This window comes from Macaca nemestrina, chromosome 8, assembly GCF_043159975.1.
Source record: "Macaca nemestrina isolate mMacNem1 chromosome 8, mMacNem.hap1, whole genome shotgun sequence".
Lineage (NCBI taxonomy): Eukaryota > Metazoa > Chordata > Mammalia > Primates > Cercopithecidae > Macaca > Macaca nemestrina.
In genome coordinates this window covers 80,576,023-80,597,873 of record NC_092132.1, presented here as the reverse complement: position 1 = coordinate 80,597,873, position 21,851 = coordinate 80,576,023, and the positions used below count along the sequence as shown (strand labels likewise).

General features: G+C 35.7%; 1 protein-coding gene and 1 long non-coding RNA gene across 3 annotated transcripts in view; both read right to left on the bottom strand.

The window, feature by feature from the left end:
- The window catches only part of CYP7B1 (cytochrome P450 family 7 subfamily B member 1), a 202,667-nt gene that overhangs the window by 103,609 nt on the left and 77,207 nt on the right, over positions 1 to 21,851 (bottom strand). The gene's annotated exons all lie outside the window — the stretch shown is intronic.
- Positions 1,307 to 17,754, bottom strand: LOC139355834 (uncharacterized). The gene is made up of 2 exons (XR_011606975.1): positions 10,342 to 17,754; positions 1,307 to 7,318 (listed from the first exon to the last, which is right to left on the bottom strand). It is a non-coding gene; the product is annotated as an uncharacterized lncRNA (long non-coding RNA).

Below are 21,851 nucleotides of genomic sequence, written 5' to 3'. Positions count from 1 at the left end.
ATATTGCTTTTTTTTTTTTTTAACATTTCATCAATTATTTAAGCATTTTCTTGAAGCAGTGGTTAACTGACAGAACAAGTTCCAAGGTAACTCTTTTATGAGATGAACATGAGATATTAAAAATTAATAATTATAAAAATACATGCAAATTTCTGGTCTGAACGCTCTCTCAGTCACTGTGGACTTAACAGCTAAATTCTGGGTTTCTTGTACATTTCTAGAATTTTGTGAAAAATAAATGATGATAAAGCAGTAAAAGTGCTGTGAAATTGTGGCAAATGCTACAAACACAAGTTCTTGTTTTAGTTAGCCAAAGTTAAATCACACAGGGGAAAAAAAAGGTTTTATCTACTGCTTTAGTTTCCTGGAGGGTGAAGGAAAATAGAAACTGCCAATCTGTTTGGAGAATGAACGAAAATGGAAGAAAATCACAAATTCTCTCCACAACGTGTATTGCCTGGCAGGTTCTGTGTTAGGTGCTGGAGAATGCATTATCATCTTTCTCCTGAGAGTTTTGGCATTTGATTTGGACTAGAACTAAAATTGTGTTACAATCATAGCTGTGAACTCTTATAATTATACTCACATATAAATACAGTAATGGATTGCCACTTCTTGGTGAAGGCCAAACACATTCTAACTCATTCAGTTTTTCATGACATGAAAATGTGTAAGCCCCCCTTTCCACGCGTCAATCCAGACTGTTAACTCTGAGAGAACAGGACGTGTCTGTCTTGTCCATTTCTGTATCCCCAACACCAAGGATAGTGCCAGGCACAGAGTCAGCATTCGTGTTGTGCTGGTTGAATTTGAACTCCAGGTTGGAGATCATAAGAACTCACCTGGAGGGTGGAGGGCTGAAGGAATGAGGGAAGAACTAACAGATTACGGGGCTGTTTTTGTGCCTCATCCAGGAGATATACCGCTGCTGCCAGGGAGAACATGCTGTTGGGCTTTGCTTCACGAAAAGGCTGACCATGTTCACCAATACTCACCCAGAGACTATGTAGCATCCCCAAACTGTGCTCTACATTCCACACTATGGATGAAAAATGCATGAGATCTCAACTACTGATAGAAATGTCAGAAAAGCAGACAAGAGCTATCACCATGGACTCTTCAGAGTCAATACAAAACAAACAAACCAAAAACAAAACCAGTTTGTGCTCTTCAGTTTTCATATTTTAAATCCTGACCAAGAGAGACAAGACAGGGCTCACATAGACCAGATATTTTCACAGATTGGACTTATTGATTATGACAATGCTTTTGGAAATCAAGAGTAGAATCACCTCAGTCCATGGCCTTGTATCAAATAGAATGCTCAACGCATACAAGAGCAAAAAACATAAAATTCCACCAATTTCCCAATGTCCCATGCTTTTGAGTTTTTTTTTCAAGTCCTAACACATGATGGGTGATAGAAGCTTCTTTTTACTGTCAGAGAGATCAAAGAGAGGTTGAGAAAGAATCCATAAGCAGATGCTGCCCAGTGACAAACCTGAAAGAAGCAGACAGTGGGGCCAGATGTTGGAGTGACCTTTGGTCTGCAGAGCACATTGGCATGGTGTTGATTTAGATAGTTGTTGGCAGAAGCTTTAGCTCCAGCAGCAGGGAGAAAAAAACTAAACTATGGAATTCTTTCCTACCCTTTCCCCTCACTAGAAAACCCAAAACCACTGGTCAGTAGTGCTGATGGCTGTCAAAGAAGTTGAATTAACCACACGACCCTGCCAGTAGGTATCACATCAAAAGGGAGTTAGCTGAGTGAATAAGAACATCTTCAGGCTGTGCCATTTTGCATCCCACTCAACTTTTAACAGCTGTTTCTTGAGTGAATACAGACACAAAATAATTATATGAAAAGAACAACATATTCAATATGCGAGACAATATTTGCAGTTATTACATAGTCATTGATAGAAGATTTAACCAGAAAAAATGCTGACATGTCTGAAACCTGAATGACCTGTTATAATTAGTACCCAATGAAAGTTCTCTTAAATTGAACTCTGAACTGTACACTCTGAAGACAGCACAGGAAAGTAGGTTTTCATTAAAAAGAAAGACCCAAATTAGTACTGAAGAAACAAAAAATATATATAACAGTGTTTTATAGTTTTAAAGACTCCTATCACATTATGTGATTATCCCGATCATTCACTCATTAGAAATTTAAAGGATTTTTTTTCTCGTGACCCTAAGGTCCTTAATATTGCAAACACTTGTAAATAAGCCAGATGCCCTCTAATCATAGGTTCTGACAGAATTTTAAATTTCAGCCATCATACCATGCTGCAACACAGAATGTAAATGGAGGCTTGCTTTATAGTATTAGAGATGATTGCAGGCCACATAGTTCTTCTGACACTTTTAGACATTTTGTCACTTTACCTGGAGAAATATACACTGCTTATTCTAAATTGCTGCTGATGTCCAGCACTTGTCAAAACCTCTATCTGTCAAGGCCTTCACAAAGAGTTGCAAAATGACAGATCAGGATGTCTGAGTTGATGGAGCCCCAGGAAAAATGGAACAGATAGAAAATTCATGACTCTAAACTACATCAAAGTGACTTCTGTCAACATCATGTCAAAAGAACTGTTCATTTTAAGAGGTTTTTTTTAAATTATATAAACACTTTTTTGAGTATGAGCTAAGTGTAATGAAAAAATTTTCTTGGTGTACAGTATGATCATCCAAATGTTCCAAAAATATACTTTAGATCATCCAGGAATAAGGAAAATTCTAATAGTAGATACTGTCTGCCAGTTAAAACCAATGACATTCAAGAGAGATGTATGAAGTTACTATCAGCTTAAAATAGGACAAACCATCTGGCTATAAAGGAACAAAAGTATATTTTTTGCATATTTTTGAACACATCAAATTTCTACAACTGGATTAATTTTTTATTCTTCTACAATCGGTTTTGTTCCATTTTTTTGCTTAGTATGACAATTGCAAAGCACTAATTCAGTGTTATTTTCCTGAACAGGTTTCCTAAAATAGCTAGCATTATTTTAATTTTTAAAAAAATTACTGGAAAATCCTCATAATGCATAATTCCCTTAAATTATTGCTTTCAGAAGGAAGTAAAAAAATAAATGGCTTATGTTATGCAGTACTGCATACACAGAACCACTCCATAATCACATTCAAGGAGTCACTCACTGAATGAAATATGAGTTGCATCAATCTGGAAATGACCACTCTCCCGTTTTAATTCCCAACACCTTTTCAGGGACGATGGCTGGCACCTGGTGCTAGAACCCAGGCAACTTGAGTCCCACTGCTCATATGTCACTGAGATAAATAGGATAAGTGACCTTGTGAGGACAAAACTGTGGCATGTGCTGTGTTCATATACTGAGCAGACAGCGGAAACGATGCACAGAATTCACCACGCACACACATCATGCACACATGTGCAGAGTCACACACACTTAAAAGAGCAATCAAACATGAGCAACTTCCACGGTCACCATAACTGGTCCTAACACAGCAACACTGTCAATCATTTATACCATCCATTTGGCAATTTTGACATCAGTCCTTTCTAACAACCACCAGGACAGGGACTATCTATGATCCTAATAACAGTGACCACTAATTCAGTGCACTTGTGCAGTGGCACAAAAGGTCCATTGTCTGTGACCAGAAAAGTTTGCTTAAGTCCAGAGTGATGTCAGATCTCAAAAATAACAAGTACTTCTAGTTTTAAGAGAAGCTTGCTTCCCATAGCATTGTGTCTAACTATGTATGGGAAGTACCATCTATTAGAACAAAAAAGTGGGACAAGATCACTATCTCTTATTACAGGCAGAACTCAATATATCTTGTGTTCTACTTACAAAAAAGATGTTTATTACCTGTAAGCGTACAGAGGTGTGGACTTCATGGGAGTTGTGATTGGTAATAAGCCTCTTTTTCTCATTTACATTGATAGCAAGCATTAGTGAAGATATATGCATTTCATTTCATGGTTCAGAAAGAACAAAGTATATGTATATGTGATAGCAGTGGGTGGTTAATGAAATGGTCTGACAAACATAAGCTAATACATAATCATACCAGAATGTGACTGGAACACCTGTTCCTGCTTCACAGACTTCCAATTCTTAAGGAAAAGTTACCATTCTGAAGAACTGAAGCCACCACTATTTAGACATCAATATGCTCCAAGGAAATTTTAGTCACTTTTTGTTGTTGTTGTTGTTGTTGTTCTTGCAATCACTAAAAGGTGGCTATTTTAATGATATCAAATCTCTTTTGCTTGTGTCCTAAGAGTAATGAAAACTTCACACATGCATGAAGCTCCAGTAATTATTTTAAACTGCCTTCTGTTGTCCCCCTGAGGAACACGGTGGTATTTGTTTGATGCAGTTTAATTAGTGTCAGGGTAATTAATGCTATGCTATCTACATGAGATCAAAACCCTTTCTTTGTAACACTCTGGTAACTAAGAACTAAGAAAAGGAAGCATTTTGAAAACGTTGAGGCATGGTGTTAACCTGGGTTCACCAGTGAACCGAGTTGCTCATCTCTTCCTCCATACCTCACCCAAATGGCAATTTCAGTCTCTCCCAGGACAAGATCATGCCCGTAATGCATTGGAACCACACTGCCAGGCATAAGACCCAGTGGCTGCTATGGAATTAAATTCTTTCTTTATAGGCATAATCAAATTAACTAAAACATTCACGGTCACCAGGCACCTTTTGCTATAGTTTAATCCTTTAATAATGAAATAGTAAACTTTTGCACTGACAGAGAACTAGAGGCCCTTGTAAGCATGGTGTGATATTACCATGTGCTGATATATTTTTTCAAATAAAAGAATCATTTGGTTTAATGAATGAATGTGATTCTGCTTAAACGTCTGAATAAAATTTGCATTTAATTGTAGGTATAGATAGTCTCTCTATTTGACGATAATGTTAAGAGAGGAAAAAACAGAGATAGGCAAGGAGAGAAGTTAAATACACAAAAATTCCAGACACACACATAACAGGCACTACCATAAATCCTTTTTAACTGTTTCTTTGGTAATAAGCAACGGCAGTATAAATCTCCCAACACACAAACTCAAGCTGATCACAGGCTTAAGGAAATAACTCCAGTTATCTTGACTGGATAAATTATTATATCCTAGAGGTTATTCCAGTTTCTAATAAAGCACTGTAGCTAACAAACAAAAATAAAAAGACCAACCATTCTCTTTATTTTATAACAGATGAAATTACAGGCTGCATGGGATCGACACAATGGCATTGAAATTATTTTTACTCTAAAAAATGCACCATGCAATGTTCATTTTGGAACAAGACACAATGAGGTGCTTTAACACAATGAGGAGAACCAGCATTAGACTGATAATATTTTTTATGAGAAGGGGAGGCTTTAATGGCACATATCTAACAAATAAACATGACTGGTTTTAAGTCAAACCAAATGGATTTAGCCCATTATATAAGTATACTAAGCATGAAAATAACCTCTGCACTGCACAAGAAATGAACAAAGAAAAACACTTCTAGAGGGTAAAAACGTTAACTCTATAGTAGTTATGAAATTGTGTCAGTATCCATCAGCGGCTGAAATTAAGGTTAACGTTATAAAATGAGATTCCACTAGCTTAGGCTGGCAGCGTATCACAACCTGAAAGGGTCTGTGCTGAATGCATCTTCTTGAGGTCATTCATTACTGAAAACCTACTGGGATCAGCTGACTAGCAAAATATGTTTTTTCACATCTTTAGTTCTGCTTCCTGTGACTTCGTTGTTTATCAATTAAAGTGATAAATACAAGTGACTTTGATAACACCAGAAACACATTATGTAGTAAAGTAACCTCCAGGAACCCTGCAATAAGAACTGTGTGCAAAGTTCAACAACTGTGAAGGAACTATTAAAGAGGACACACAAACAAGTGACCTTGACTGACAAGCGCACTTCATTCCAGCAATAAACAGCGGTGGTGCTGATAACTGTTCATTGGCACAGAGAGTAATTACCTATCTGTCAGCGTTGCTGGTGTGTGCGAAATAGTATAAATGAAACATACATAATGTACGGCAATAATATCGGGCATGCAGAACCTAATGTATTATCATCATTCTCAGGACCCAGGTTTATGTGGCTGCCACCACTGAGTAAATGCCTTCTAGCCATGATAATTTCATTCTAATCTCTGTTCCATATTATAATTTTCATAGCTAAAAGATACTAAGGAGCAATACGTTTCAATCAAGGGCTAAATAGAACACAACCTGTAACTGGGTATTTTATACATCTATATATTTTTTCTTTCAAAAAATTTAGTCAATTTATGAAGAGACTGGAATAAGCTGTAAAAGTATGGGAGACAAACCCTATCTGTACCAATGTCACCATGCCTAGAGATGGGCTGAAAGGGCCTTATGAACGGGTTGTCAGCTTTGTCTCACATTTCTTTCAACAATATGAAATTCTGTCTTTTTAAATGCTTCTATTCTGTTCCAAAACAGAAGGTAAGGATGCATTTTTAAACAAAATAAAAGACAGTTCCTATTCAAAAGGAGAAAAACAATCATCTAGTTGCTAAGATAAATTATCTTGATTTGCTTGAATTGCTTAATTATACATAAAACAGAAGCACAGCATAACCCCCTACGCCATGATATTCTACTCTTCTTATAAAACTGTCTGGCTCTTACATGCTTGGTTTTTTCCTTTAATGCAAATACAATTTGATGAAACCTCTAAATCATATTTAACACCATACAAAAGAAGCCAGGAAAATATAGGTAGCAGCTAGGCCATCAGGACCAGTTCCTTGTCTGAAGGATGAAACATTAGAAATCCTCACATTAATAGGGTGAACAAACAAAAGAAGCATATCCCAAACTACATAATAGAAACAGCTGTTGGTCAACTGGCTCTGTCATTCAGAAAGGGAGGAGAATATATGAATATTTAGAAAACAAACTGACACATGTGATTGTTTTAATCTGGTTCTCTCTTTACAGCAATTTTTGGAAACTTTTAGATAACATGAAATCATAATCAATGTAACAGTCTACCTTTTAAAAAAGAGCAATTAAATTGATTGTCCAATGTCATATTTCAAAGATCACAGACATGAGCGGTTTGAACTATAGAAGGACTTCATCTTCATTCTTTGGCTTTTTCTTTGTTGGTTTCTCAAAGTTGTTTTCTCAAGTGAATATTGAGGGTAATAAATGATGTCCTGACAGAAGACTAGACAAACCAGAGAAACAGCTCAAGTTTTTCTTCAGGGTTATCCTTTTGATTTCTGCACTTTTCTTTCTATATGCCTAGTCAGGACAGAAAGCAATCAAAAACTAACTCATAGTAAGTTGTTAGAAGTATGATGTGTTAACTCTCAAAGAAGCATTTGTATTTTTAAAAAGAGGAAAGGCAGAGATAATCCATGGCATGAAGAAATAAAAACTTTTTTTTAACTTCCTCAGATCATGACATTAAATTGTTTGTCTATTCTACCCATGTGTCAGCTGACTTCACTGTATGGCTAGCCCAGTACAGAAAAGATTTTTACCCAATTTCAAGTCATTCAATCAAACCTGGCATTCCAGGATATTCTCTCAAGAGGCAATATCTGGTAGATGAATAATGTCTATAAATTCCGCAGATATATCTTAATCATCTCAATGGGTTCCCCATTTGAGTCATATAAGATTACTTTCCTGAGTAACGTCTCAATGTGTAGCATTGTATGTGTTTTGCCTGCAGGTTTAAAACTATAATATGTATCAGAACATAGAAAATTTTCAGGAAAAGGTATAACCTTATTTCATTGATTCTAAGAACAGTAGCACATTTTTTTTTTACATCTTTGCCTCTTTGAAATAGCTTCTTATACTCGCTGAAAGCCAGGTGGTAAGATCAAGACTGCTCTAACACGAAAGCAGAAAAGTCTTAGACATACCTCTTGACTTTTGCATTCAGGGATATACAACATTTCGTGCTGTTCTGGCTTTGAGAAATACCTGTTACACATTTATCTTAAAATGGTCTTGATCACAACAATCACATCTTTAAAAATATCCAACAAAATAAATATATTTATTTTATGTTGACATCTAGAGTATGTCTGTGTGGCATGAAAATATCTAGTTAATCAATTAAATCAACAACCAGTTGACTTATTGGGGGAAAAAATCAACTACACTTACTTAGTTCCACTGACTATTAGGATCATAAGGACCTTGCATTAGATGTGTTTAGACATTATCTCTGTGGCCTACTCAGTAATTACCTATGATCCCATTTACTGATAATTTTCAACCTAGCAATGGGCAGAGAGCCAAGGAACTCTTTCAGTCATTCCCAGCTCTGGCAAAGGGATAAGTGACCTTCTCCCTTTATCTAAGAAGCACTTCCTGAGGGCCAAGTGTATCAGGCAGGTTGTGTCTTATCACTCTGGTATGTTAGGGTGGCAAAAAGAGCAAGAACCAGTGGAGAATACAATCTGCATAATTCAAAAAGGGGGGGGAATGCCACCTTTTCATAATTTTCTCAAATATCCCCAAGGATATTTATGTACAGCCGTGATTAGAATTTAAGTTGTTTATTGTCTCATAATATGTCAGAAAATTGCTATTGCATTTCAGTCATTACTCTCATTGTCTAAAACATCACTTTTCAACATAGATGTGTTAAAGGAATGAATGACTGAATCAGTGAGTGAATGAATGGCATTCTCCAATTCAGATTAGTTATTTCATGAAATCATATATCCTAATTTGATGTTGCAAATTCCACGCCAAAAAAAAAAAATCTCAAAACATTAAGCACAAAGCACTCGCTTTATCATGTCCTTTGGTTTTTATAAGATTTTTGGGGGTGAGGGGAGTAATAGAATTACTTAGAATTGATGGTTTTGCAGTTAAAGTACACTTTTAAATCAGAAATTAACTTTTAATATATGGCTTGGTGATGATAATACTAAAGTATGTAAAGTGTAGTTGCCTTCTTATAGGCAATATACTTGATTAATTTTGAACAATTTAACAGTGAAAGATTAATTAAAAATTTCACACAGTACAGGCCATCTTTCTTTTCCAATTACATTCCTTTAGAGCCACCATAACTGTTTTAATAATTGCATTGAAAATGCTAGCAAGTATCAAGATAATGCAGTGATTCAGTGAGAACAATAAAATTCAGAAAAATGGCACTTTGGCATTTAGAGTATTTAACATTGTGGTATATAAGCGCTCTGAACTCCAACAGGTTATTTTAACCAAGAAGGTCTAAACTGAGCCTTAAATTTTTTTATTTACATAAGAACTACTTTAATGAAGCATCTATTTAAAGTACTTTGCTGGAAAAAGAAAACAGCATTAAGAGCCCCTCTAATTATCTGGCATAAGATTTCAGGCTTATGATAATATTTCTCTCTGAAAACATAGTTGGTAGAATTGACTTTGAGATAAAAGTATATGTCTAAACTTGATCCTAATGCAAGGAAATTTTAGAGTACAAAGGTGAAGCTGAAGTTAGAATACATGGTAAAATTGACCACTAGGTCCTGAGTAAAGTATGCCAATAATGAGCATATGGGAAAATATTTAAAATGTAGGCATTCTTTTTATACTATTAAACTAGGAGGATGGTTGTTTCTGAAACAATCATTCTTTCCATATACTATCTAAGAAAGTGTTCATCATTTAAGCACATACTTTCTCATCTCTCTTTGTTAATCAGGATCTTAATTCTAATGAAATAGAAATACCTGTCAAAAGCTTTGCAATTATAAAAGTTCCCTACATTTCTCTGATTTTTTATATGAAAGTTGCAGCAAGAAATCCTGGTTGCATCAGGAAAACAGAAAGAAGTTCTTGTCCTAAGTAAGGACTCTTATCTATTGGATTTAATTAGGTCCATTTCATCCCTTATTAAAAATAGTAAACTAATCACAATAATAAAAAGGATGTTGCTTGATAAAGAGGCTGTGCTGAATCACCACCGAGAGCAGGAAGACCTGAGTTGGACCTTGCTAAGCTGCTTACATCAAGCACATGTCTTTCCTCTTTGAATTTCATCTCCAATGTAGTACAGTAATAGTGGCATCTTATTGGCACATACTAAACCCTCAATAAGTAAGAGAAAAGATTATCATCAGCTTAAAAAATACTTTCGTAAAAGAAGGTATCCAATATCAAAAAGGGAAACAGGATTGCCAAGCAGTTGTAACAATTGAGCAATTCATCCACTTAATACCACCCAGTAGAACACAAAACCAGAATTTGTATTAGAAACCTTGAATGATTCAGCTTTAAACAACAATAAATTTATATGCACTTAGAATTTATACCTCGACAACTCAAAAATCCGTATGTTGTGCAACATATGTGTATGCAAAACAAGCCTTCCAGAGAGAAAATGGAAGTCTGAGGGTTCTACTAAGGCAATACTTCATCCTTAATGGAGTTCATTTAGTTTGAAGGTAACTAGAGGCCAAGAAAATGAATATTGGAGACAATATTATTTCCCAGATTCCAGAGTCTAATATCTATTTCAACACGTCTGTGTAATTCAAGGCCATATCGCCTGGTAAGTGGCTAGGCAACCAGTTCTCTAATTTGTGACATCATCTCCAGGTAGACATTCTTTTATAGTCAAAGTATAGGCCAAGCTTATCTAGGGCGGTTTATTCGGCACTGAAGAGGTTGTAGTAGCCACTTCCTTTCTTTTGAGTGAACAGAGACTTCACAAACACAATCAGACTACAGCAGTTTAAAAATTCAATAGACCACTACAAACATGACATGTAATCAAAAGCTAACCACTGAAAATGGAATTCACCTGTCATTTGAAATGAAAAGTTTCCCTCCCCAATTACTAACATGGCTTAGCAATCACTAATCTGGATGGAATCATAATTTGTGTTACAAGCACAAGAAAAGGATAAGTGGCATACACAATGTATAGCCTTTTCAAAGGAGGACAAAGAAAAAGAAAACATCGGCCGGGCGCGGCAGATCACGTCTGTAAAAAGCGGGCGGATCACGAGGTCAGGAGGTTGAGACCATCCTGACTAACATGGTGAAACCCCGTCTCTACTAAAAATACAAAAAATTAGCAGGGAGTGGTAGCGGGCGCCTGTAGTCCCAGCTACTCAGGAGGCTGAGACAGGAGAATGGTGTGAACCTGGGAGGCGGAGCTTGCAGTGAGCACCACTGCACTCCAGCCAGGGTGGCAGAGCGAGACTCCCTCTCAAAAGAAAAATAAATAAATAAATAAAATAGAAAATAAAAAATAAATCAACTTACAAAGTACTCTCCCAGAAACACTTAAGATTGTTGAAAATTAAGTAAAATAGATTGCAGAGGACTTGATTTCTGTGTTAGTTTCACTATGTTCATTTTTTTTTTCTCATGAGCTATTTCACCTCACACTTTATTGAGAGCAATTTTTTGTAGTCTGATTTCATGACTGATTGTGTCCTGCCACAGTACTTGGTTGACATTTTCTACAAGCCATATCAAGAACAGTTTTATCAGATAACAACAATGGCACTCGGCTCATTTTTCTGAGGGTATTGTTCAAGCAGTAGAGAGTCACAGCAGATTCAGGCTCGCTGATTGCATTAGTCTCAGTACCAGTCCCTGTGGTTCTGGAATCTATCCATCCCTCCTAGCCTACCAGTTGTTGCCAGCCAGTCTTTGTAAAGCGCAGATCTGACCAGGTCACCCCATCCTCTCTGAAACTCTCAATGGCTTCCTATGATACAAATAAAATTCAAATTCTGTAGAGTTTGATGCCCTCTATTTTTAAAACACCCATACCTGATCCAGTTAGACTGAATTGCTCTCCATTCCCTAACTTTGCCTGGAATTTTCTCTCTTCCTTTGTTCAAATGCTTGCCTTTGGTCTGGCATTGCCACCCTACTCACTTTGCAAGGCCAAAGGATACTTCTCTTTCACTTGTTCATTCATCATTCATTCAAGGAGTAAATACTGTTTAAGTAGCTCCTATATACCAGGCACCATATTCGACACTTTCTCTCTTAGACTTTTCTTACATCCCCAGTTTCTCCAACCTTGGAAATAATCTTTCTTTTCTCTGAATTCTGCTAACACCTCAATTAGGACACTTGCCATTTTTAGATTCAGAAACCTCCTTTGTATATCACTGTAGGCCAACAGTACCCAGAACACGGTAGTACATCAATAAATTTCATGAATGGATAAATCCATAGTTGAGTAACAGATGAATACGTAAGTACAAAACACCTTGTAAAATATAAATCCCATAAAAAGTACCTATAAATATATTTTATTTATATTTATTTATATTCTTATATATAATATATAAACATAAAGCACCTTATAAAATAGATAAAATACCTTTCAAATTAAGCTTCATATTTGAAAATACATAAAATATTCAAGCAGCCCAATTTTAAAAGCAGATACCTACTTTGTAGTAGTTTAAACTAGGAAAACTCCTGCAAGATCTTAAAGAATAAAACCACACATACTTTTCAGCTTAAAAATAATTCATCTACCATTATAACAATTTGCACATATAGAAATAAGCACATTGCAGTTTGCCCATTTCTGTTCTATATTTTTAGAAGGGGGAAGAGAGATGTGGGGATGAGGGGGAGGGAGGGAGTAAAAGGTTTTCAAATCTCTCAAAGTTTAATACACCAGAAGAAGACAAGAGTAGAGGCACTAGGAGCCCTTAACTCTAATGATAGTGGTCATATCTGCTGTCAGCTCAGCACAGAGAGATCTGCGACAACTTCTAGACTAGCAGAATCACAGCAAACCAGTTCTCTATTTGTATACAACTCACAGCTGAGTGGAAACAATTTCACAGCTGCACGGTAAACCTCCTGGTGCCTCTCCTGCTTGGCGGCCCCACTGCCTGGGACCAGTCACTGCGGAGAAGCCCGCCACCGCTGCTTTCTGGGAAGGGACAAATGGTGGTGCTACAAAGAGGGAAGGCCATCTGCCCAGTGTTGGTTTTGTCATCTGTCACTCTCTGAAATGAGTCCCTGCCTTAGAGAAGGAAGTCAAGGTTTACAGAGAAGAATTCCCTATGTGCATCTACACTGACCCTTCTAATCTGTCTCTGACTCAACTTTCAGGTAGTTCTTCAGAGAGCTAGTTAACTGGGGAATTTGCCCTTCAACAAGGCATAATACTGAGGAGGCACCCTTGTGGGGGTTATTTTAAATTCTAAATATTCTTATAATATGCCTTCCTTCTATAAAACAATATAGAATTTGAATTGAATTTTCCAAATAAGGCTTGCCCAGAAAGCTATCTACTTAGTCATCAAATCAACAATGCTAATTGCAATTTACAATGTGCAATGTAGCATGTGCTAATAGTCTTATTATAGCACTTTCAATATAGCAGATTAAAAATTATTTCTGTCTTGGTGACTATGTCTCATTTTTCATAAATACTTTAAAAATGATTTTATGGCCAATCCTTTCTCTTCTGCACTATTATTATCCTTCACCTCACACAGTTCTTTCAAGGATTAAAAGAGAGAAAGTAAGCAAAGAACACAGTGCCTAACACAGCACTGGCACGTGTTGACAATTAAGAAAATCAGAGCTACAGTAGCAGAGGCAGGAACAACAACAGTAGTAACATTTGTAGTTGTAGCTCATAGCCTGACTTTTCGTTTGCAATTAAGAATCTTCTTGAAAATCATACTCTAAAATCCTAAAAAAGGAAGTCAATTTGTAGCTACAAAAATAGCACCTTCTCAGACAAAATTGTAGATACATCAGCAATCCTTTTTAAAACAAAACATTTTACTGGAACTGGCCATCAGCAGCAGCACTTGCATTCTGGATCTCAGAACAGAAAACAGGCTGCCCTGCGTAGGGGCAACTTTCTACCATTAACTCAATGCTAGAATCATCATGTCACTTAAAAGTGGGAAAATAAACACAGAGTCATCATTTTATAAGACATCATATATTATCACCACTTGATCTTGCATGTTAAATTTGCATGTTGAAAGGATTTTGTTTTTTTGTTTTTTCATGGTTGTAGCTCCAGTTGTGGAACTGGCATATTATAATAGTCAACCAACATATATTTGTTAAATATACTCTTGAATTTTTATAAATGTGGGTATATTTTTCTCCTCATTTATATATATCATTATATATGTATATATGCCTACATATATATTTCTCATTTATATGTATACATATACACATTTTCTCATTTTATATGTATATATCTCATTATATATGTGTGTGTTATGTGTATGTATATTTTATATATTATATATATAGTCTTACAGTGCAGAAATTTGTATAATTAATTTTCTTAAACACTGTGAGACTGAAAGAGAAAAGAAAATGTTGTATGATTATACTTTGGTTGAACATCCATATATACACATGGTAAAAGTAAGATATTGACAGATGCTACAGCACTTTGCATATAATCCTATTAGTACATAATTAGGGCCTGATAATGTTTTACACCTAAATGATCTTCTCTCCTGAACTGTAAGCTCCTTGAGGATTCCTGTTTATCTTTATTCTATTATATAAGAAAAATTGAATAAAACATTATTTGGATGAATGGATAGAGAGCTGATTGATAAGTTAATAAGTAGCATCATCAAACAAAAATTGTCAGTATATGTGTAGTCTATGAGACTTGTCAAATGATCTGCTTCCAGACCCACCCTTGAATGTGAATTTCCAATAAATCAACTGGACATCAAAAAGCTTAACTGCATGCCAGAACAAAACCCAACACAAAGACTATGACAATATCCAGCATCCCAAACCATAAAATTCTCAATGTCCAGGATGCAATAAAAAGTTATCAGGCAAGCAAATAAGCAGGAAAATATAGAGGAAAAAAAATCAATCTATCAATAAAACAGGCTTCCAAAATGAGAGAATGGAATTTGCAGACACGGAAGTCAAAATATCATGTGATTAAATGTTCTCCATTTGTTCAAGAATAGAGAAGAAACATGAACTTGAAAAGAAATAAATGGAAGATACAAAAAATGGAAATGTTAAGAGATGAAAAATGAAATGTCTGTAACAAAAAAATATGTAAAATTGACAGCAGATTAGATTAGATACTGTAGAAGAAGTCAGTCAACTTGAAGAAATAGCAATAGAAACTATCTGAAAGAGAGAAAAAAAGATAAAACACTAAAGAAATTAAAAAGTAGTAATGACCAGTAGGGTAATATAAAGCAATACAAGTAACTGGAATCCCAGAAGGAAAGAGACAGGGAGTCAAAAAAAATCTTCAAGAGATAAGGGCCCAAATTTTCCCAAAATTTGATCAAAATTATAAACTCAAGGGTATTCTCTTTTTACATTACGCTATCTCATAGTGACTGCATTTTAAATATATTAAGAATCAGCAACAGAATTTAATAATTGTAAACGTCTATCTTGTGTCAAGCGCTGTTTTTAATGCTTTGCAAGTAGTAACGCATACAATCCCAACACACAAGGTGATAAGATCTCTTATATCCCTATTTTATAGATCAGGGCACTAACTCCCAGAAAGATTAGGTGATGGCATGCTCAATGTCACCCAGCTTTTTTGAGTGGAGCAAAGACTCAAACCTGTATTCCTGTGTTTCTGGCTTCAGCATTCATGCTCTTAACCATGCTATATGGCCTCTGTACCATCTGTGCAATGGACAGATATTAACACTTTAAGCCTCAAACTTGAGTCAGATGTGTCCATTTTCATGCTAAACACTGCTAAATCTTAAAACGATTCAGTTGTGGTTTTTATAAAGAATATCAATTTACCGTTTATCTTCCAGGATCCAAAATAATGTCAATAAATGTGTGCAAATGCATGAACAAACTGGCAAAAAGATGAAGAACATGTTAGCGTTCAAACCATTGTGACCTGCCATTTAGCCATGGACTAAATCAGCAGGAAAATTGTGTATCTGGAGCAATGTGTACTTGTGATTTTCTGAAACCATATTTTAAAAGAAAACTAAAAACATCCAGATACTACAGTTGTCAGCAACTTGACTCCTTCTAGTTGGAATCAGAGGGTTCCTGCTGACACATGTAGCCCTGCTTGTCCTTTGTCACATATGTGCTTCCCCTGCAAACTGTCAGTGACTTGTCAGAATTGATCAGGAAGTCTAAGGTCAATCCTCAGTGATGGACAGGTCTGGACACAACAACATCTCATTTCTGGTTCTGTGTCATGTAACGTATGAAAACTGATGTCCCCATCATTCTACTCTCAGGATGAATGACTGCACACAATGACGGTGAGATATTTTTTTTAAAGGTAAAGAAAATCAACAGGATACACTCAACATTTATTTTTTTAAACAAATATTTAATCTAATGTTGCAGAGAGATGGGATGTCTTATAAAAAGACGTATACTCCTTTCTCCCAATGTATGAATAAAACTGCCCATATTCCTTATTTGGGAATTTAAACCACCCAACAACCAAACCAGCCAAATCTAGGAATAAGAAAACAGGGCAGGGCACTTCTGTAAATGGCCTGAGATCCTGATGGCTCCCAAGGCACCCAACCCATGAATTACAGGGCAGAAATTTGGAAGTATCTTTGTTGCTTTCCAAGGTGTCTACTTTGAAATTTGATAGAAATTAAGATTTGTGTTACACTTCAAAGACTGTTACTTTTGTTTGTTTGTTTTTTTGTTAAAGTGGGCATCTTACTACTTAAATTGCCCTTTCTAGAAAAGAAAAATGCTAGAAAATTTTTTATAATTTTAAAACATATCTGACACCACTGAAATATATTAAGAGACTGTAAAAAAAAAAAAAAAAAAAAAAAAAAAAAAAACTAATCTTTTGGAGGAAGAGATGGAAAATCACTGTGAACAGGGGTCTAAAGTATGCACAGTATTGCTTAGAAGGGAAAGGGACATAAAAGGGCTTCCACTGAACAGTTTATATAAATTAGCAGACAACACTTTTGGGCCTCTGTTCACATGGCTTGTCATTTCCTCACTATCCTGACTTCTCTCGTTATCCTTGCTAGTCACTTTATTCCTCCTTATAGATTTTACTACAAAATATAGAGAAGAGGAAAGAATATCCCATTTTGCTACACTTCCAAGATCCTACCTCTATTTTTTTTCCATTCCTCACACCCCTACAAAAATCCTCATAACATTACTTTGATTTTAGCAAAATCACTGGCAACAGAGGAGGGAAAATGGGAAAATGTGAGAGAACTCACTGCCTAACTCCCACTGCTTCTTTCTACACCCAAAAGAAGGAAATGTAGAGAAAGGAGAAAGACCTCTACAGCATAGTAACATGAACATAAATTTAAGCATCTGAATCTTTTAGTTCTTAACACAGACACAGCCTATAATTACAGTTGCAGGGGAAACCACTAAGTTCCCTGTGATTTGTTCCCCAACTGAAGAAAAGGGAGAAACACTCTGTGAGTTCAGGCTACTGGTAATATTCAACAATTGATACCTATTCCACTTTTTCTATTATTTTAACTGTAAAAGGAATGGAGATAAAATACTATCAAAGAGATTCCATGTTGTCACTGCTAATTTTCCAATCATTTTGAACATTTCAGAATGTTGTGAAAATTGCAAAACTGTTTATTGACTTTCTAGCTCTGTACCATTCATGAGTGCCATTGGGATATAATTGTTTAATGAAATAAAATTGTATGATTCCCCTAAATCATGTATCTATTCTACCTTTTAGGTAGTCCGAAAGTATAAAATAACATATTTGGAGCCATTCAGATGTCCATTCTGATGCACATCTCTAAGTTATTTTTTTGGCCAAGTGTGGTGGCTCACACCTGCAATCCCAGAACTTTGGGAGGCCAGTGCAAGAGGATTGGTTGAGTCCAAGAGTTTGAGATCAACCTTGGCAACATGGCGTAATTCCATCTCTACAAAAAATACAAAAATTAGCAGGGCGTGGTAGTGCAGGCCTGTAGTCCTAGCTACTCAGGAGCCTGAAGTGGGAAGATCACTTGAGACCAGAAAGTGGAGGGTACAATAAGGTGAGATTGCACCACTGCACTCCAGCCTGGGCAACAGAACCAGACCCAGCCTCCAAAAAAAAAATAGATTTTTTTTGGAAAAAAAATTTAAATAAAAATTTTCTAGCAAATCATGATAATATTGTAATATAAGACTATCATCTCTAGCAAATCATTATAATTATAGACATGAAACAATTAAAAATAAATTACTATATTTATTACTACAAATTGCTATACAGTCACCAGTTCATATATTCCACCCTTAATGATCATGGTTGTATAACAGCATTAAAGGTACAACTCAAGCTATTTATGTAATATATGTTGGTATATCTAGTATATGGCATTTCAAAGGGCTAAATAAAGTATAAATCACTGACTGCAGGTAGTTGCATCCCTACTGAATATTCAAAGTGACAGTTATTAACTACCTCTTCGTTCATCATTAGCCCAAGAGTCAATGGTGTTAACAATACATTCCAGGGTCTCAGTAGTATAAAATAACATATTTGGAGCCATAACAAGCCACCATGTCCATTCTGATGCACATCTCTAAGAGTTGTTTTTTTTGGCCAAGTATGGTGGCTCTCACCTGTAATCCCAGCACTTCGGGAGGCCAGTGCAGGAGGATCGCACATCAGGACTAAGCACCAGGGTTTCCGCCCTGAATCTTCCTAGACTGACACCTCTCTCCAAAGGCAAGGAATCCAGTACCAAGGGGACATGCTGCCCTAGCCCCTCCATCTTTGTACTCATGGTCCAGCTGCTCAGAAATTGGGATTCCCTGTTCAACAGTAAACAGTCCCCTTCTGTGGCATACATGGGCTTCCTTCTTGGGTCTATCCCCCAAAAGCCAAACATGCAGCCATTATGTTCACCTCCAGGTCTGAGGTTAGCTGATGGCTGTTGTTTGGGGTGGAAGTTTGATGGCGCTTCCTGTGGGTAGAGTGGTCCATTCCAGGCAGACAAAGTCCCTGTAGGATGGCAGGTGCAAGATATGGGCTAAGGATCACATTTGCATCTGTGTCCCACAATTATCAGAAGTGGATTTTCCTTAGAGTAACTGGAAGGTAAATATAAAGTAGATTCCCAGAGGTCCCAACATTCCAGTGGCAAGGCAATTATGGGCAGGGTTACCCCTTTGGCGCCATCAAGGCTCCATCTGTTCTACTACAACAATTATGATTGAAATCATGGGATATAGTGGCTTCTAACATATAGTTGTGAGGTCACTGGAACAGATTTTTAAGGAACTTCAGCTCAAAACACACAGTTTTGGTAAACTTTAGGACAACAGTGGATACACAACTGACCATATCCATTGCCAAGAAATTAGATTAAATGGCATTTAGAATAATAAAAATTTTAAGAGCGCATATAAAGGTCATTTTGATGGGCAACCTACACTTATGACAATTTAGTTCATTCCATGACTAAAACCATAAGGTCTCTTTCTCCCTTCCACACACTCAGATATTGACCAGTTAAAATACATTAAATTTATATTTCTAAAATTTACATCATTAAGATCCCCACAAAGCAAAGCATACATGACCTCCTTAAACTACACTTTCACGATAAATCAGTAGTGAGTGCAGTGATTCATATATTATTAAGTTAATTGTCTGTCAAGATATTAACAATGTTGACTTCTGAAAAGAAGTCTAAAATTTTAAAAGCCAAACTGAGTTTATCAGCTAGGACAGATTGCTGCTTGTCTAAGTGACTTAGTTTGTATGACACAACTACACGCTGCCTTTGGGTTCACAAGTCCTTCAAAACCAAAAATCCATGCTAATGGAAACCTTTTCAGCATAAAGCACCCAATAATCAGAGTTAAGGTTTTATTTATTGGCTTTGACCATCTACTTCTGTTATCAACCATAAGGGCCCATACACTTCATCAACCCCTAACAATAGCCGCAAGCTTGGACAATCTGTCTTGCGTCTTCATTGGGTAAGACTTCAATGGAACAGCCTCGATTAAAGAACAGTCCACGCATAAAATGAAAACTCATTAAAATAAACTTTCTCAAAGGGTGGAAACTTCAGTTCCAATTGAACTGAACTGTTTTTATTTCAAAGATGAAAGGCACATTACCCAGCCATACATTCATGTGCTCTTGGCCTAAGTGCTTTCTATTTGGCGACTTTAACTCTGGGTCCCTTCCCATGTCTTTTTGGAGGCTTTAGAAACATAATAGGAATTCAACCCTTATTGAGCCTGATTGGAACATAGTATCTGTGAACCTCTTAATAATACTTCAGACCTTTATGGTTTAATTTGCAATGGTGTCCCTTTTGTCTGCCTTACTAGCCTTTAATCTAAGGCACAATGCACCCACTTTACATTTATTTGCAGAAAAACACTGAATAGCTAAGGATTTTTTAATGTGACCATTACAAATGGAGATTTTTTACAGACACACAGGTATGGTCATTTACATAACAGAATGCAAAGCTTAATGAATAAAAAGTTGATGTCGAAGATGGCTGTTGCCAATTGTTTACATGAAAACTGACTTACAACTTTGAGGTTGAAAACTTCACCTTGAACTTATGAGGACAATATCAATGAAAGAAACAACACAATAAAACGAAAAAGTCAAGAGACTGGGAAAATCTGTCATGCGAAAATATCAGCTGACCTATAAAAGAGTAATATAACTGGTATTAGCTGAAGCAAATAATAATACTCTGAGCTTTAATTTTATATGAATGATCATTAAGTGAAATGAACCACAAACATGGTTACTTAGATACATAGAATATTCAGAGGAAATGTTAATACTCAAAGCAATGCAAAAACATCCACTAATGGTTGTATATGCATGCCATTAAGAGGAAATTAAGCTCTTTAAGATTGGCTATATGTCATTATATAACTTTAATTCATACATCTTTGTCTGAGACCTAAATGTATATACCATGTGAATACTTTAAAAGACACATTATTTCAAGAAATATAAATTTCTTGTGTCAAAAATATTCCCTTAAATTATGTAGTTGTGAAACTATATGTAGATGCATTTTAAATTTTATCAAAATTAATAACTAGCATAATGGTCTCTGGGTAATGAAAATGCTATATGCTATTTCAGCAGGGGTTGCCAAAAGCTTCTCAATTATCTTTTTGATTTAATCTATTTGTAAATTACTAACAAAGGCTTTTTTCTTTATGCAAAAACCTATCAGAAATTGAATATATAAATAAAATATTTTAAAACAAAAATCTATTATTTAAAACCAAAACAAAAGATCAAAATAAAAAATGTTACAAAATCAAACATCACAAATGACAAAGTATAGAAAACTAATTCTTACCTGTTTTTTTTTAACCTATAAAGTCAATCTAAACTTTTTTGCTATTTTTGCTTTCTTTTTGCTTTAAAGGTGAATGTATTAAATATTTGAAATTAATCTTACTCAAAAAGCAAACAGAAAAAAAACACCTATCTTGGTCGAAATTACAAACAATTCTGTCATTCACCAACTTATACTAGCTCCAGTACAAAACAAACATCTGTCCTGACTGTTAGAAAGCGTTAAGTGAATTCCTGGGTTCGCTCAAACAGGATCATATAGATACCATTTTTTCCCACTAATTTAAAAAAAATCATAGTTTCTCTATTTTATTTGATATTATTTTGGTCTTACCACATCTATCTATCATTTAGGGGTCTAAATATATCAATCTGTAAAAAGCCAAATTAAAATAACCAACAATCTCTCAGGGAAAACTAAACTAGGTCTGTCTCACTTTAAGCAAAACCAATGTATAAATGTAGGTGAAAGATGATTGAAAGATTAATATTTGTGATGCATAGTATTAGCAATAG